The sequence below is a fragment of the Mirounga leonina genome, unplaced genomic scaffold, assembly GCF_011800145.1.
Source record: "Mirounga leonina isolate KUSES-001 unplaced genomic scaffold, KU_Mleo_1.0 Mir_201, whole genome shotgun sequence".
Classification (NCBI taxonomy): Eukaryota; Metazoa; Chordata; class Mammalia; order Carnivora; family Phocidae; genus Mirounga; species Mirounga leonina.
Window position 1 is genome coordinate 18860440 of NW_023270504.1, and position 17822 is coordinate 18878261.

At 34.3% G+C, this 17822-nt stretch overlaps 1 protein-coding gene and 1 non-coding gene across 5 annotated transcripts in view; one reads left to right on the forward strand and one right to left on the reverse strand.

Annotated features, from left to right (window-relative positions):
• The window catches only part of ATF7IP (activating transcription factor 7 interacting protein), a 126045-nt gene that overhangs the window by 85787 nt on the left and 22436 nt on the right, over positions 1-17822 (reverse strand). Inside the window, exon 1 of one of the 4 annotated variants that reach the window (XM_035028178.1) lies at positions 13981-15593. The exons of the other annotated variants lie outside the window; for them this stretch is intronic. The gene's annotated coding sequence lies outside the window, so the exon portion shown is untranslated. Of the gene's footprint in view, positions 1-13980; positions 15594-17822 lie in introns of those variants that run through there. 4 annotated transcript variants of the gene reach the window in all.
• On the forward strand, positions 7995-8116 carry LOC118025865. Its single transcript, XR_004683426.1, has one exon. It is a non-coding gene; the product is annotated as a small nucleolar RNA SNORA40 (small nucleolar RNA).

The window sequence follows — 17822 nt, forward strand, 5'->3', positions numbered from 1 at the left end:
TGCCTAGTATAAGATTAAAACATTTTAAGTGTCCACAATTTTGTTGTCAGAAAACATTTTAAAATACGCTGGTATCGGGGTGCCTGGGTGGCTCAGATGGTTAAGCGTCTGCCTTCAGCTCAGGTCATGATCCCAGGGTCCTGGGATCGAGTCCCGCATCGGGCTCCCTGCTCCTTGGGAGCCTGCTTTCTCCCTCTGCCTCTCTCTCTCTCTCTGTCTCTCATGAATAAATAAATAAAATCTTTAAAAAAAAAAATACGCTGGTATCATTATGATGTGCTTCAGAGGTAATTTAACAAAAGAATGAGAAATTAAGTATTCTGATACAATATTAATAAGTATATAGTGTCTGGCACATAGTAAACACTTAGTAAATATTGGCTAAAAGAATGACGAATAATATACATATAACTATTACCTAAAATAATTCTTAAATTAAAAACTAAATTACAGGGTGTCTGGGTGGCTCAGTTGGTTAAGCGTCTGCCTTCAGCTCAGGTCATGACCTCAGGGGTCCTGAGATCGAGCCCCGCGTAGGGCTCCCTGCTCCCTCTCCCTCTCCCTGTTTGTTCTTTCTCTCTCTGTGTTCTCGATCTCAAATCAATAAATAGAATTATGGGAAAAAAACTGAATTACCCTTTTAGGAAGCAAAAATAGTAACAATATTTTTGACATAATTGTAGACTAACATGCTCGCAGGTTCACATACAGCAGGTGTACATAGAGAGGACAACCTTTCTTTGGGGACTCAGGATGCTTATTTACTAACAAAAAGTAACAATATATGCCCACCTACACACAATGCTGCCTCAGAAAAAATGCAAAACACAGCATTATTAAAATTAATCAAATCTGACATGAGGCATTTTTCCAGCCTTATAATATTTGTTTAGTTTGATTTCATATTTCAAAAAATAAAGTATCATTTTGAAAGGAATTTACTTTTGCTTATTACTATATCATGACAATCTTCTTTACAATACTGAACATACCCAAAGGGAGCCCCCTGCAGCCATCTTATCAGTTCTCTCATAGCAACAGAAACTGAAATACAGTTTGCATAGTCACTGTGGTTGGCTAAAGAAAGCAGGTTCATGTAACCAGTCACAAAGCTAGAAATTAGATAACCATAAAAGGAGAAATTTTAAATCTGCCTGGCAACAGCCTAAAAATAGAATACACTAGTATAAATCCCAGAATAGATGTGACTATAAAAGCAAAACTATCAGCAAAAACTTTATTTTCTTGGGGGGAAAGATGTGTCTTGCATTTCATCATCTAAAATAGTAACTTGGCATCTTTTCTTACTAGATGGCAATTAAAGAAAAAATAAACACTAAACTATGGGCTATGTCAAATTACATGTCATTGTTCATATTATTTTATTTACATATAGGTGTATGTGTGTGTATATGTACGTACATGTTTAAGCACTTTGCTTCTTCAGGAGAATGATGAGGCATTTTAATCACAGCTCTAAAACATTCAAGGCTCTATAAAATCTATCAAAGTCTGAACAGCACTGAATTTTTTCCTATCACTTTTTCCCTGAAATAATTTGGGACTCTGAGTTACGGGTAAAAAACCATTTACTGTGTATTAAAAATACAAAGATTAAATAATTTATCAAAGCAGATCTCTAGAGTGGGGATTGCACCTTATGCTTTTTTAAAACAAACTTGTTCTAACATACAGTAGTGCCTTTCATACAGTAGTCATTCAATAATTGTTTTTCTTAAATTAATTTCTGTGAGAAAAACAAATTATCTTATTGTTCCTGTCAAGTAAAAGTTAAATTAACACGTAATATTATAATCTATATAATACTGCTATCTTTGATTTTTCAATTTTGCCTAAAGTGGGATAATGTTGAAGTTGACAATACCTAACATTTTTTATTGTTATTCCAGATAACAAAACCTATTTCATCATTCTAAACTTTCCAAGCTAATAGTGTTTAATATACATGTTTCTTTGTACATTACAAATTTACTCTGTAGTACATTTTAATTCCTAAAGGTCACAAACAATGTGCAGTCTAATGTAGTAACTACAAAGACTGTTGGCTAGTAAGAAATAACCAAGTCATAAAGGGGGAGGGAGGGGGGAGAAAAAGAAAAAAAAAAAAAGCTTTTTAATTGCAAGAAATTAAAATTATACCTGCTGAAATAAAAGGCTGGTTAGACAGCCACATTAAAACAAATGCTATTTACCAAAGTGCATGTTTTATGCATTTCTTACATCAAACTTTCCATCAATGTATTTTAATGAAATGGAAAGTTACTTTTTAAAATGTTTTCTTTGGTCACTATTTGTTATCCAAAATAAAAAGTGAATTCATGTATTTGATACCAGAAAATTTAGTTCATACTATACTAAAAATTTAATTTTGAGAATTATTTGTAAAGGACTTATTTTAATCATAAATAAAGCCTAGACAGGATCCTTTGAAAACATATCAGAACATAGAACAGTTTTAAGAACAAAAAGAACTCTAGAGAAGGATGGAGAAACATGAGCAATATAAAATCAAATGAGCAAATTGAGTAATACATCCTTTTAATCTAAACATTTAAACATAGCTAGATTTTAAAATAAAGTTTAACCAAGCTTTTGAAAGCATAAATACTGTTCTTTTAAACACTGGTCTGAGTAGAAAAGTAACTGAGCTTATTGACTTATTTATTTTTCTTACTGTTGTACTCATTTGTGACTTGGATATCCAAAATCTAACTACACTGTATCACATCTTCAAGATAATTTAAATCTTTTATGTAGATAGATCTTGCTTACTTATCTGAATAAACTATAATCCTCATCACAAAGGAAAGCAATGTGAGTTGCAATTAGTGTGGGAGAACATAACATAACAAATGGGTCAAATGTGGTATCAAGGCACTAAAAAGTGGGAAAATTTATTTTATAATTCTAGATACATAAATCAAATATTTTAAATATAAATCTCAGCACTTCATATTTTCTTAAATATTACTTAAAGCAGCTAAAATACTTTTTTAAAAATTGCACTATTATATTCGCCAGTTTTATTTCAAGAGAACAGAAAAAGCATGATGTCTGCAGGATATTATTCAAAATAGCCATACATATTATCACATACCAATCTGAATTTTGGGGGATACTGAATAGTCAATGACACCTCAGTTTTAATTAATTAGTACAGCAACTAAAATGCCCTGGAGAAGTTTAGACAGTTCCAGAAACTTTACCTTTCACTTCTCCATTCTCTTCTCCTTCTCTTGGCCCTCTCCCTCAAGAAGTTTAAAATGTCAGCTGAGAGCCAGATGATGTGGGGCCCTAGCCTATGTGTACAAAAGCGTAGTTTTAATAACAAACATAACTAAAGGAAGAACCCTAATCTTCTTTCATATCCTGAGGCAAACTGAAATTCCTCTTTGTACCTATTATTTTTCTTTTCTATAGCAAAGCAATAGTTGATATGTTATCCCTCCTTGCAGATCTAAGTAGAATTATCTTTACCACACCTTTTTTGGCTGATCAGAAAAAGATCAAATCTCCATCTTTACAAATCTATCTTTCTTCAGTTAGAATTTAAGAAAAAAGTTATGCTTTTGATGGCAAGACCTCTCCTGGGCATACAACTCAGAATGGACTAGCACACCCCCACAGAGCAAACAAAGAAAAATTACATTCCCAATCTAAAATTTTTCTCACTAATGATGCATAAAAATACATCTACTTGTTTCTAGCAAATATTCCTAAGAAGCTTACTTTCACAGGTTGGAGTGTCAGAAGTTACTATCAACAGTTCATGACGTAATTTAAGAAAATACAGAGTTCCTTCACCCCAAACCATGAATTATCACTGTGTTTATCTTTTAGAACCTAAAAAAAATCTGCAGAGATCTAACCAAAAAACACTATACTTTGGAAATTCTCTCAACCTCTCTCCTCCTAACCATCATAGCAAATGAACCAATGTTCTCTCTGGTTTACTGATGACCACAAATACACTGAGATCTCATGTTCTCACCTAAACCTGTTCATATTGGTTGTGCTTATTACTGAATTTAGCTGTACATTTTTATTATAAGTTATAGAATACAACTGAATTTTGTATAAACTAATGAAATATGAGTGCAAAAAAAAAAGAGCTGGTAGATATGCATCAGTAAGAGAGACTAATGCAGAAAAAACACATATGTGCAGGGACTGCTGGCTTAGATAAATCATTTAATAACACCTTTAAGTCTGAAGTTTTCCATCTGGAATAAATAGAAATTAAATTGGAAGACCTGAAAGGATCCTTTAAGTTTTGATTCTTAAATAAAATTTTAATAAATTCCACTCCAAAATGTCCTGTTCTGAGAAATTATAAAGGTAGATTGGATTTTTTCATGTATTCAATATTTATCAAATGCCTACCATGGTCACTATTACAGGACAATTTTTAAGATACTCTAAAGAAACAATGTGTTTAAAAGTACAAAAACATCCCATAAGATTAAAGTGTTACCTCAAGTAGATTTTAATAGAAATGTGGAAGAGAAATGCAGGCAGTAATACAATGCATGGATATCTTTCTATATGAATGACCATGAAAATTAGAAGTTCTCTATTTTCCATTAACTATCATCTCTCTGAAACAGATTATTTTTAATAATCAAAATCATGCTTTCAAATATGTCATTATAAACAAAACCTCTACAGAACGCTGTTTAAGTCTTCCTGATAGGGTTAGTACTAATTTTTATAAACCAGATTTCTAAAAACTGACTCTGCATAAAGAATTACTCAAATTCAGCTGAGGGGGGGGGAGAGTATGCCTTTCTTTACAATTTCAATTTCACTTCTGCTCATAACCCTATTTATAATTCAGTTACATCCACAAGACTTCACAAGTAGTTGCTAAGCAACAGAACATGCTGAGTTCAGAGCCATTGAAATCTGGCTCTCTGCCACATGAAAATATTTAACAGAGCCTAGAGCCTCCAGAATTTACAAAATGAAGAAGAAAAGAAAAAGAAAGAAAAATTCCAAAGAGACAGAATAATAGAGTAAGTTGCCAAACTCTTTTAAAAGATTCACATATTCAGATCAAGAACTTCATTTTGGTATTTCTAAATATTTATTATATCTCTCTTAAATATTTTATATCATCTTTTTAATGTTGAAATTAAGACAAGTTATTCTCGTGGGGAAGAGAAGAAATATGATTAGTCGTATCGCGTTAAAGGCATAACAGCTAACTTAAAAAATATAATGTGCAAAGAATAGCCCTCAAAGAGACTACAACAACAGTCTGTGGGACATGACAGACTTTCTATGTTGGGTTTTGAAGGCCAGGAGACAAGAAACTATACATTTTCTTCAAATTCCTTTATCCTCATATGCCTGGTCAACTACTGAAAGAAGAGATAATTTTACCCAAAACTGCACTGTTTTAATTTTAAGGATGCCTAATAATTAAAAAATTAAGCATATCTAGAAATTTATTCACAACTCAAAATGGTTACAAAAATTAACTCACTTTTCAACAGATATTGAAAAGGCACTGAATATGTTTCAACACTCATTCATTGATAAAAATAAAAATTAAGAACATAAAGATTGCTCCTTATGCTGATAAAGGCTACTTCAAACCTATGGAAAACTTTATATTTAGTAGTAAAACACCACAGCTAGGGACGCCTGAGTGGCTCAGTTGTTAACGTGTCTGCCCTGGGCTCAGGTCGTGATCCCAGGGTCCTGGGATGGAGCCCTGCATCAGGCTCTCTGCTCAGCGGGAAGCCTGATTCTCCCTTTCCCACTCCCCCTGCTTGGGTTCCTGCTCTCGCTATCTCTCTGTCAAATAAATAAATAAAATCGTAAAAAAAAAAGGGGGGGGGCGCCTGGGTGGCTCAGTCGTTAAGCGTCCGCCTTCAGTTCAGGTCATGATCTCAGGGTCCTGGGATCGAGTCCCGCATTGGGCTCCCTACCCGGCGGGAAGCCTGCTTCTCCCTCTCCCATTCTCCCTCCTTGTTTCTCTCTCTCGCTGTGTCTCTGTCAAATAAATAAAATCTTTAAAAAAAAAAATCTTAAAAAAAAAAAAAAAACTGGGCGCCTGGGTGGCTCAGATGGTTAAGCGTCTGCCTTCGGCTCAGGTCATGATCTCAGGGTCCCGGGATCGAGTCCCGCATCGGGCTCCCTGCTCCTTGGGAGCCTGCTTCTCCCTCTGCCTCTCTCTCTCTGTCTCTAATGAATAAATAAATAAAATCTTTAAAAAAAAAAAAAGCTATTTCCATTCAAGGCAAAAATAAAAAGTGTGATAATATACTCAATATTGTTCTAGAAATCCTACCAAAACAGTAAGAGCTCAAACACAGTAAGAAGATACAATGAAGAAAACATTTATTTCAGAATAGCAAGAAAAAGATATCTAGAAACATTAACATATATGAAAAAATTCAATTATAAAAATATGTGAAATATTAGAGCTATGTTGGACATAAGGCTTGATGTAGAAAACTATCAATTCTTCCTGGATGCAACTTATTAGAAGTAATTCCAAACCAAATGTCACCTAATTATTTTTATTATCATAACAAACTTTTAAAATTAATCTGTACAGGGGCGCCTGGGTGGCTCAGTCGTTAAGCGTCTGCCTTCGGCTCGGGCCGTGATCCCAGGGCCTTGGGATCGAGCCCCGCATCAGGCTCTTTGCTCAGCGGGAGGCCTGCTTCTCCCTCTCCCACTCCCCCTGCTTGTGTTCCCTCTCTCGCTGTCTCTCTCTCTCTGTCAAATAAATAAATAAAATCTTAAAAAAAAAAAAATTAATCTGTACAAAAATGGCAAAACTGGAAGAAAATTGAAAGTCAAAAGTAAGAAAAAAAATGATGCCTGCCCTCTCAGATGTGAGAGAATATGACAAAGCAGTAATTATCTTAAGTATTAAGAGATGAGTACAATAGATTATCTAGAAGACAGACAAAAGCAATACAATATCTGACAAACAGCATCACAAACTAACAGGGATTAAGTGGATTTTGAAATAAATGGTTGAAAATGGATCAAAATAGCAGTTGAGCATACTAGTACAATAGCAAACAGATTAGATATGAAATAAAATTTCAAAGGCACAGAAAGCACTACAAGTAATCACAAATTTTGAGAAATACTTGAGGGACACCTGGGTGGCTCAGTCGGTTAAGCATCTGCTTTCGGCTCGGGTCATGATCCCAGAGTCCTGGGATCGAGTCCTACACCAGGCTCCTTGCTCAGTAAGGAGCCTGCTTCTCCCTCTCCCTCTGCCTGCCACTCTGCCTACTTGTGCGCTCTATCTCTGTCAAATAAATAAATAATAAAAAAATATTTTTAAAAAAGAAATACTTGAAAACTAAAAAACATAGTGATATGGAATTAGTATCCAGAATAAAAAAGAACACCTATTAATGAATAAAAAGGATAAACAATTCAAAATAAAAATTAAAAATCATAAATAGGGAAACATAAAACAACAAACAGAAGATGTTCAACTTCACTAATAATCACAGAAAGACTAAACAAAAAGAAGATACATTTTTACATATCTGACTGGCAACTATTTATAGTTAGCAATAATATACAGCAGTGAGTAGTCTCATACACAGATGGTAAAAGACATCATTGTCATAACCATTTTTTAAAGACAAATAGGCAAAAACTGTGCACCATTTGACACACCAAAGACATTGAGATATCTTAAGATATACTAACATACTGGGGCACCTGGGTGGCTCAGTCAGTTAAGCGTCCAACTCTGATTTTAGCTCAGGTCATGATCTCAGGGTTGTGAGATCAAGCTCCTCATCAGCCTCTGCACTGGGTGTGGAGCCTGCTTAAACTTCTCTCTGCTTAAAATTCTCTCTCCCTCTCCCTCTGCCACTACCCTCTTCTCTAAAAAATAAAAATAAAAAGTTTTTTTTTTAAAAGATACACTAACTTTTTTTAAAAAGGAACATATCAGGATTCCTACTGCTGCACCAAAATAGCAAAAATACAAATTGTTTTTGTTTAGTTTGTGCACAAAGACTTAGACAAGTGGGAAAAATAAATCTTTTTTTGTAATCCAGAACTCACTGTTCAAGTATGAGTTTTGATACAGATAAGAAGGAATATGATACCTAAAAAAGATTAAAGTGATGAGAGCATTCATAAACATGAAGGTTGGCTCCAGGACTACAGAATAACTAAAAGCACAGGATATAAGGGAAATCTCAGCTATACTGAATTAGTATTCTAATTTTAATGTTGACTTGAAACAAAGATGTTTTCTTTCTTTAGGCTTTTCAATTGAGAGCACAATGTCTGGACTTAAAAGTATTGGCATATCCCAACAATCTGTACAACTCTAGGGTGTGATAATTTAGAGGTGAACAGAATTTGAACTTAGTCATGTTCGAGGGTGTCTGAAATTGAGAACTATGCAGATCCTAAACATGGCTTAAAGAAATTGGATCCAAAAAATTACAAGTGGGGAATTTTTGAGGTATGTCCATATTCAAGTGGAAATCAAAGAAGCCCAACCAAACCAAACCAAACCAAACTGTGGACTGACAGTGACAACTGTAGATTGAACAAAAGTCCTTCTTAAAAGGGCTATTTTGAAGATTATGATTCTGACTTCGGAGGAACTAGGGTGATTGACAGTGGTAGGAGTCACATGTGAAATTCCTTAAATAACAATTTGTCGACCTTAAATTAAAAAACTACAAAGAAATATAACATCCATCACTAAGATAATAGCTTTTAAGAAATACTGTGAAGAATCCTCACTAAAGAACACTAAAAAGTTAAGAATGTAGTAGGTTTCTTTCATGGGCATGAATATAAAGTGTACAACAAAGGAGCTGCAGAATTCTTAACACTTTAACATAAAATCTGAAGCCAGACATACCTTTTTGAATACTGGTACTATCATTTCCTAGCTAAGTTACCTGTTCAGTAATATATTCCTTCTTTGCCTCAGTATCCTCAACTATGAAACTAAAATTCTAACAATGCCTCTCCTCATAAAAATGTTAAAGGGGTTAAATGGGATAATAAAATAGAAAGTACTTAGATGCCTAAGTAGTCAATAAATTGTTTCCAGGTTTTATGTCATTGTATTAAAACACACACAAAAAAATAATATACTTCTAAACATTAATACAGGCACACAAGTGGTATTTTAAAGTCTGGAAGGATAAATGCCTAACTAGACAAAGGAATATAAATACCAAGTTTCACTTAGATGTGCCAGTTTGAATTTTCACAATGAAGGCACAGTCACGTAATTTGTATCTTAAACTCATTCCACTTTCCCCAATCTCTTCCATGCTAATAATAAGCCAGAGCAGCAATGACATTTATAAATGTAATTAGTTGACCCACCCAGACACTAAACTCCAGAAGAGACAGAGAAGGGAAGTTACAATCCAAAAGCTAAATTGCCAGCATTTCCCATGAGCAGCAAGTACAAGTACCACTTCCCACCCCCTCACAATCATTTCAGTCAGCATCAACCCAGAGTAAAACAGGAAATCTCGAATACAAAAATGAGTATAATCACAAATAGATGCCAAACCCCTCAAACAAAAGAACTACTTAGTAAAATGAACAGAAAACATTTTAAAATAGTATATTAAATATTCTGAAAAGGTATTGTACCCACAAGAACAAGCAGATATGAAAAGAAATCAATCTGAAACCTTAGAAATTAAAAACAAGAGCTGCATGGACACAGCTGAAGTAAGACATAGGTAATCAAGACCAGATGTCCTCTCAAAATATTACACAAAGGAAAAACAGAAAAACTAATTGATGGGGAACATACACAGAAGCAACAACTTTCACTGAAGATGAGTTTTAGAAAAAAGAACTAAGAAGGAAAGAAAATAAAAGAAACAATTCACAGAGTTAAAATTCAAAATATATATATATATATGTTTTCCAGAGAAAAGGCCTGCTAATTATACCAAAACAGACTAAATTAAAACAAGCCAAAAAAAAAAAAAAAAAAAAAACAAAAACCCCAACACCTAGACATATTGTGTTAAGACTTCAGAAAACCAGTATGAGGAAATATTAATAACTTAGAGTAAAAGATCACTTAACTACGAAGGAATAAGAATTAAACTGACATCAGACTTGTCATCAGCAATACTGAATGCTAAAATAAACAACAATATCCTCAAAGTTCAAGGGAAAAGTTATTTTTAGCCTAGATTTCTATTGCCAGAAAAACTAGCAATCAACAGGATGAAAAAATAAAGATATTATTTCTGAGCAAAGACTGAGGATATGGACCCTTGCTAAAACAATTACATAAAAATACAATACAGATTCAAGATATCAAAAGACCCTAAGAAATGGGGGAGGAATTCAAATTAGGGAACTCAGATAATGCTCCAAAAGGAAACATCAATGCTCCAAAAAACAAGTAGAACTCATGGGCTGGCTGTTGAGGATCCATCATCTTTAAAATAAATAGTCTGGAATTAAAATCTCAAAATAATTATATGATGGGAGATAGCCAACTTAGGGGCTGTGAAATGTGGGGCAAAAATAAAGAAAACTGTCAGTCTAAAAATAACTTACCAGGTTTCAAACTGGGTAAAGTGACAAAAATACCAGATATGCATTATAAACAAGAGATACACCTTATAACAAAATAGCATAGAAAGGTTAAAAATTTTAAAGGATAGAAAATGATACACTAGGGACACGTGGGTGGCTCAGTCGGTTAAGCGACTGCCTTCAGCTTGGGTCCTGATCTCAGGGTCCTGGGATCGAGTCCCACATTGGGCTCCCTGCTCAGCAGAGAGTCTGCTTCTCCCTCTCCCTCCACTGCTCCCCCTGCTTGTGCTCTCTCTCTGTCAAATGAATAAATAAATAAAATCTTAAAAAAAAAAAATGATACACTAAGCAAATGTTAACCAAAAAAGGGTAAGTAATGTATATTAAAAACAATTCAAATTGAAGATCAAGTTACTGGACAAAAAAAAACATATTTCCTATAGATAAAATTACAACACTTCAAATCACATAAAACAAAACAGGTTTAAAAATTTCAGGAAGAAACTAATAAATCCACAAGAGATAAACATACCTCGTTATAAAATCTACAGATGAAGAAAATGAAAGTAATATAAACAATGCATGTATTTAATAGAAAAATAGAACCGTATATCCAACAAACCCAGAATATGCATTTTTCATGAACACATCCAACATACATTAATATTGACCACATATGTTACCACATATGTGGTAACAAGGAAATAAATTCAAAGACAAAAAAACAAAAAAAATCACACAAAACCACATCCTCTGGCCATAAGATAACAAAGTTAAATGAGCAACAATGAAATAAGAGGAAAAGGATTGCCTTATAAATTAAAAAAATATGTATTTTGGATTAAGGAGGAAATCAGTGGTGAAATAATAACTCTGAGGAAAAGTGATAGCCTTAAGCTGCACATATTAATAAAAAAACCCACAAACTCAAAAATGCTAGTAAAGGAGGAAAAGTACAAACCCAAAGCAAGGAATTATAATAAAAGCAAAAATTATGAGGGAAAACTCAATAAAACAGCAAGCAACAATAAAACCAATAGCCAGTTCTTTGGGGAAAAAAAAAAAACTATTAAAAAGTGGAAAATACATCAAGGAAAACTGAAAAAAAAAAAAAGCGTAAAAAACAATATTAGAAATAATAAAGACATAACTACAAATATAAAGCAATACACTTGGTTCAAATATTCAAGTATATTTAAGGTTACCAATGGTATGTGTGAAAAATACTGAGGGATTTGAACTTATTGCAAACTCAATAAAGTTCAACAGTGCTAGGTGCCTGCCAGAAATGTCAACACAAAGTTAAGCTGCAGAACAGAAGCACACAGTCTAAGGAAAGGGAGACGTTTTTTAGTATTACATTTAGTTCTGAGTGGCCCAGATAAAGAGGGACTCTTAAAGAAACAGTAGGACAAACAGGATGACCAGGCTAAAGAATGACCTAGAACAACATGTTATATGAGAAATAGTTGGGAAAATGGAGGATATTTAGCCTAGAAAACACAGGAATTTTAATGGCTTTCTTTAAGTAGTGCAGATCTATTATGTGTGTATAACAGATACAGATAGAAAAACAGGCAGGCAGGCAGACAGACGAGTACAGAAACAAAAACAATGAAAGGCCAATTTCTCCTAAAAATCAACAAATACTGATTTGTTCAGATATCCAACAAAAGAAGGAATTAACTGCCTTATGAAATTAGAGATCTCTGTCATTAGAAATGTTGAAGCAGAAACTAGATAATTATCTGTCAGGAATAATAAACAGTAGGCTCCTGTAGAAAGTGTGATGTTACAACTACTTGACCACCTAGGTCTATTCCACTTTCAAGATTTTGTTATTTGACATTGCTTACTAATAAATTTTGTTGCCTAAGAGGAACACAAAAACTGAAAACTCAAAATTTATCCCTCAGATTTTTGGATCATTCATACTCAACTTAAACAGTCTCAAAAACTATACATCTTTATCCTCAAGACATTTATCTTTGTCTTACATGATTCCCTTTAGATTTATTTGTGCCTATACAAAAACTCCTCTGTGCAACTTTCCCTCCTCTTGCTTTGCTATGACCCCCATTTGAATATTTATTGAATGCTATTTTGGTCTAACTCCTTGCCTCTTTACCTATTAATAAAACCCCCTCAGTATTTCTCAACTATCTTCCCGATCTAACATTCTCCCTAACAATTATTGCTCTAGATAAGTGTGAAAACTTCCCAATTGTTTTAGATATATGTGTTCTCCACACTAAGAGAAGCATGCCTTCTCTTCAGTTTGTACCCCTGAAACATGAGTGTGGCTTCTATCATGCTCAATCTAGCTGGCCTCTAGCTTTTAAGTACCCAACCATGTAGTAATAAATGACCAATGGCCTTTCAAAGTCCCATCTAAAACTAACACTTCAAAGTTGCAGAAAGATCCTGCTGTTCAACTTCTAGAAAAGGAAGTGAAGACCAAAGAACTGCCTAATACCTTTCTTCCTCCTCTATTTCTCAAAGCTAGCCTCACTATCACCCTTTGCTTTGTCACCTACTCACACTCATCCCCCAAAATTATATCTCTCAGTAATATATTTTATCACTGGCCATACTGATAATTAGCAGACGCACATATCTGCACTTCTGTATAAACATAAATCTTTATATCTTTATAGTATGGTTACATATTCTTTATATTATATACTTTTTATTTCAATGAGATAATGGTTTTCTGTATGCAATTTTTCAAGCATACCAAAAAAAAAAATAATATAACAAATGCCTCTGTCACCTTCACCTAACTTAATATTAAAATTTTTAATATTCATTTTAGTTTGACTTAATTTCACTTTGTTAAGACAGTGATAAGTTTAAATATGTGGAAATGGAAGCATAAGGGTGGAACTGGAGAACTTGACCATGTTATATGTATAAATATACATTATCTAACGTATGTCAGTGAACCATTTGTGAAAACAGAAGCAGTCAGATTTTGATGATGAATTCAAAGTGGTACATTTACTCTAAAACTTCATAGTTTAGTAAGGTTACAAAACGTCATTTCTCTGTATGTACCAGTTGGTGTCACTACAACTGAAAACACAGTAACAGGACTATAATGAAAAGAGGTCTAAAACTGATTTCTATGTAATATGAACATATTGCATGCATGAGTAATGTTCATATATGAAGCCCACTGTTAGTTCATTTCAATATAAACCTGAGGAAAATTATTTAAAAAAATCATTTTTTAAAAGAAAAAATCCAAATATGGTATTCACAATCTCCTGAAAATTTACATTAAACAATCTACCAATCCTGGTTTGACTGAAATTAAAAACAAACAAAAAACCTTCCAAAAGTGAGAGACAGATATAAGGCCTGAGGGGTCAGGGGGGGTGGGTGGTGGGGGTGGTCACAAAAAAAAGGACCTGAATCTCTTACCTGTGGGTAGCTTGATATTGTGGAAAGGACTTCCTCTTCTGTAAACCACTGCAACTTAGTTCATTTGTATAAACAGTAAAAGCTAATGCAGACTTCTAGAACAGCCTTCTTGAGCCTAAATTCCTTGCTTGGTTCATATTCATAAAAAAACAGGAATACAGTAGATTGGCTACATATTAAAATTCCTTGCAAACAGTGATTCACATCTGTTGTGTAGTTTGTGCAGCAAACAACCCAATAACCACAAAAGCCAAAAAACGTCAGCCAGTATGCCAATGAAGCTCACAGAACACACAAAGTACATCTTCCAAAGGACTGTTGCAAGTGAAGATGCCTAGAATCAGAATTCTTTTGTACTGCTTTCTATTCTGCCAACTATTAGGACTGCAGCAACTGTGTGCAGTTAAGTACCTCCCACATATTACCCAATAGTATCAATAGGCATAAATCTATAAAAACAGAACTAAAAGCTTCAAAGGCTTATAGCTTCTCATTATTCCACATATTGTCAGTTGTGGAGGTCTCAGTACTCTTATTCTAAAGCATCAACTCTGTCCTTTCAGTCCTAAAGGCTGAATTCTTATACATTCCAAACAGAAAATCCATGACACATATTATTTGCTGCCCTAGCACAGCCAGACTGCAGTTACAGCTAGCTGGCACCAGTAAGAACAATTTACATAAAGCAGTCCTCATTTCATGACCAAACTAAAGGAAAATACTGCTGAGTAAACCCTCCCCCATTCGTTCCCCAACAGGCACCGACTGGTTTTAGAATATATCTAGTTATCTATTTACCAATGATTCAAATCCAGGTAATAAGACAAAATCAATTTATAATTCTTATGTAACTGACATTTTACCCCCACCACACCAAAAATATGTTTAACACCCAGAGATATTCAAAAGCCTTAGTTTTCTGTGACATAGACCAATATATTACATAAATCCAGTAACTACTATTTTTAACAATCATTACAAATATAAATTATAATTCACATTAGGTAAAAGCTGTCCTCATTCGACTATACAGCCACCTTTCAAACTTTGTTAATCATTTAAATAGTAAATGATCATTAAATAGATTTGCTCTTAGAACCACACAGCTTTATGTGTCACCAAATAAGACTTACTGCATATTCAAGTAACATTAGTACAATGATTAAGTAATTCAACATATTTACCACTAGTTAATATTACTAAACTTTTCAAAAAGCTCACGTTAAGTTACAAATATCTACACAAGAACGTATTTTGTCAGTGGCACATTCTCATTTAACCTAAATCATTCTTGTGCTGTTTTAATTGGCCAGATCTAAGAATTGAGTCACTGCCTATGAAGTCCTTTGTTTAAATTTTTTTCAATTACTTTATCACCTAATACATAATTCTATCTCTTCACTTCTATTTTTCCATTTATTTTAATGAGTCTAACTATACTAAATTTCATTTTCAAATAGCCTAGAAACTAGTTTAGTGCCACATATTTTATGACAATAAAATAAAAAGTACTTAATATGCTAACCAGGGGTTATCCAAAATATGTTCCTTATTTTTAAAGTAGGCTCCCCACCCAGCATGGAGCCCAATGCGAGGCTCGAATTCACAACCCCAAGATCAAGACCTGAGCCAAGATCAAGAGTTGGACCCCCAACCGACTGAGCCACTCAGGTGCCCATGTTCCTTATTTTTTAATCTTATTTTCTGCTGTGGTTTTTTTTTTTTTTTTTGATTTTTTACTTATTTTATGAGAGAGCGCGCGCGCACAAGCAGGGGCAGCTGCAGAGAGAGAGGGAGAAGCAGGCTCCCCGCTGAGCAGGGAGCCCAATGCGGGGCTTGAACCCAAGCCACGAGGATCAGGACCTAAGCTGAAGGAAGATGCTTAACCAACTAAGCCACCTAGGGCACCTGTATTTTCAGCTGTTCTAAAACATCAGTCTTAAACTACCCCTATTACACAATAAAGACAATGGGGCTCTAAATTAGAGGAAAAATAAAGTTATCACACATCAACAGTAATTAGTAGACTTTAATGTGTGCATAATCCTAAGTGTTACCTCGGTTTTCTTTGATAAGCAATAATGGATTTCCTCAAACAACTATATATTCTTTTCAGAATCTGTACTCCACCAGCAGCAGAAGGAGGAAAGAAACAAATATATATAATATGGTGTCATTCCACATAGTGTACACTGTTTAAGTAATATTTGGCTATTGATCATAACATCTCAGAGTTGGAAATCATCCAAGTATTGTATTCCTTCCGGTTTTAATTTTGTTAGCTGTGTCCGCCCTCTCTCTTCCTACTTTATGTAGCCAGCTCTTTGAATAAAAGTACTTGAAAATCAAAGGACCTAAAATCATTTAATCCATCATAAAATATAATGTATATAACTATCTGTTAAGCTGAATAAGTAAAACAATCACCTGACAGTGAATTAATCATAAGAAGCTTAAATTCTCTATAACCTGTTTACTGAAGTGCCAACAATGTTATTAATCTAGCTCAATGCTTTGCAAATAATGGTAAAGAGCCAATGTTTTATCTCTAATCCATCAAAGATCAACACTTTTGTAAATTCAACGAAAAAGAATTACTTGGAAAGTGAAATAAAGTGAAAGCATATAAAATGTATGCGTCAATTACTTTTGTTATTTGACCCAACTGACATAAAGTTACTTTATTGGATTGATATAAAAATTTCTAGACCCTCTTAATTTCAGTTCTTATCTCATGGAAGACCAGGAATAAACAAACTAATCTGAACTGACCTTGAAACTGATCCACAGACCACATTTTGGTAGTGTTCACCTACCCAGGATTCTCAAACCCTTGGGTAATTTAACCTTCTCATATTTAGTATCTATCCTCCTGTTTCCCCTGCCCCAGTGTAAACTCCTCGAGGGCAGGGATCTTGTATGCCAGACACTAAAACAGTGCCTGGCAGGGGCGCCTGGATGGTTCAGTCATTAAGCGTCTGCCTTCGGCTCAGGTCATGATCCCAGGGTCCTGGGATCAAGCCCCATATCAGGCCCGCCGCTCCGCGGGAAGCCTGCTTCTCCCTCTCCTACTCCCCCTGCTTGTGTTCCCTCTCTCGCTGTGTCTCTCTCTGTCAAATAAATAAATAAAATCTTAAAAAAAAAAAAAAAAAAAACAGTGCCTGGCAAATAACAGGTACATAATAAATGTTTGCTAAAATTGTTGAATCAATTGATCAATTCACAATCCATTTTTGTTTTCACTCTATCATACTGCCTTAGCACCAGTAAGAATTCTTACTGTGTCCCGTTCAAGCTCTTTAAAGTCTTCACTTTGAGATTAAAGCACCTTGCTTTCTGGCATTTTTACTATAAATCAGCCAGACCCCTAACAACCCCTCACCCTAAAAATCCTTTTCTAAAGTATCCAAGTAGCCCAGAATTCTCCCCAGTACCATAATGATTGGGAAAAAAAAAAAAAACAGAAAAAAAATTTGTGCCAGAGGGAAACTTGTGAGGAAAAAGCAACCAATATTTACTAATACTTAATTTGTGTCCCACACTGCACTAAATGCTTTATATATACTATGCTCATTTAAATCCCAATTATCAACTCTGTATGGTAGACTTTATCCCCATTTTAAAGAAAACTAAAGTCTGAAAATAAGCAACTAGCTTCTTCCCATAAAAAATAATGCCTAAGACTTACTGAGCACTTACTTATGATAGGCATTATACTTTCAGCATGATATATACATTTCTCATATAAATGTCTAACTAGTCAGTGAAAGAAAATGAGTTCACCTTGACTGATTCCAAAGTTTGTCTTCTCCCAAATCCAACCACCTCTCTCTTTTAATGGT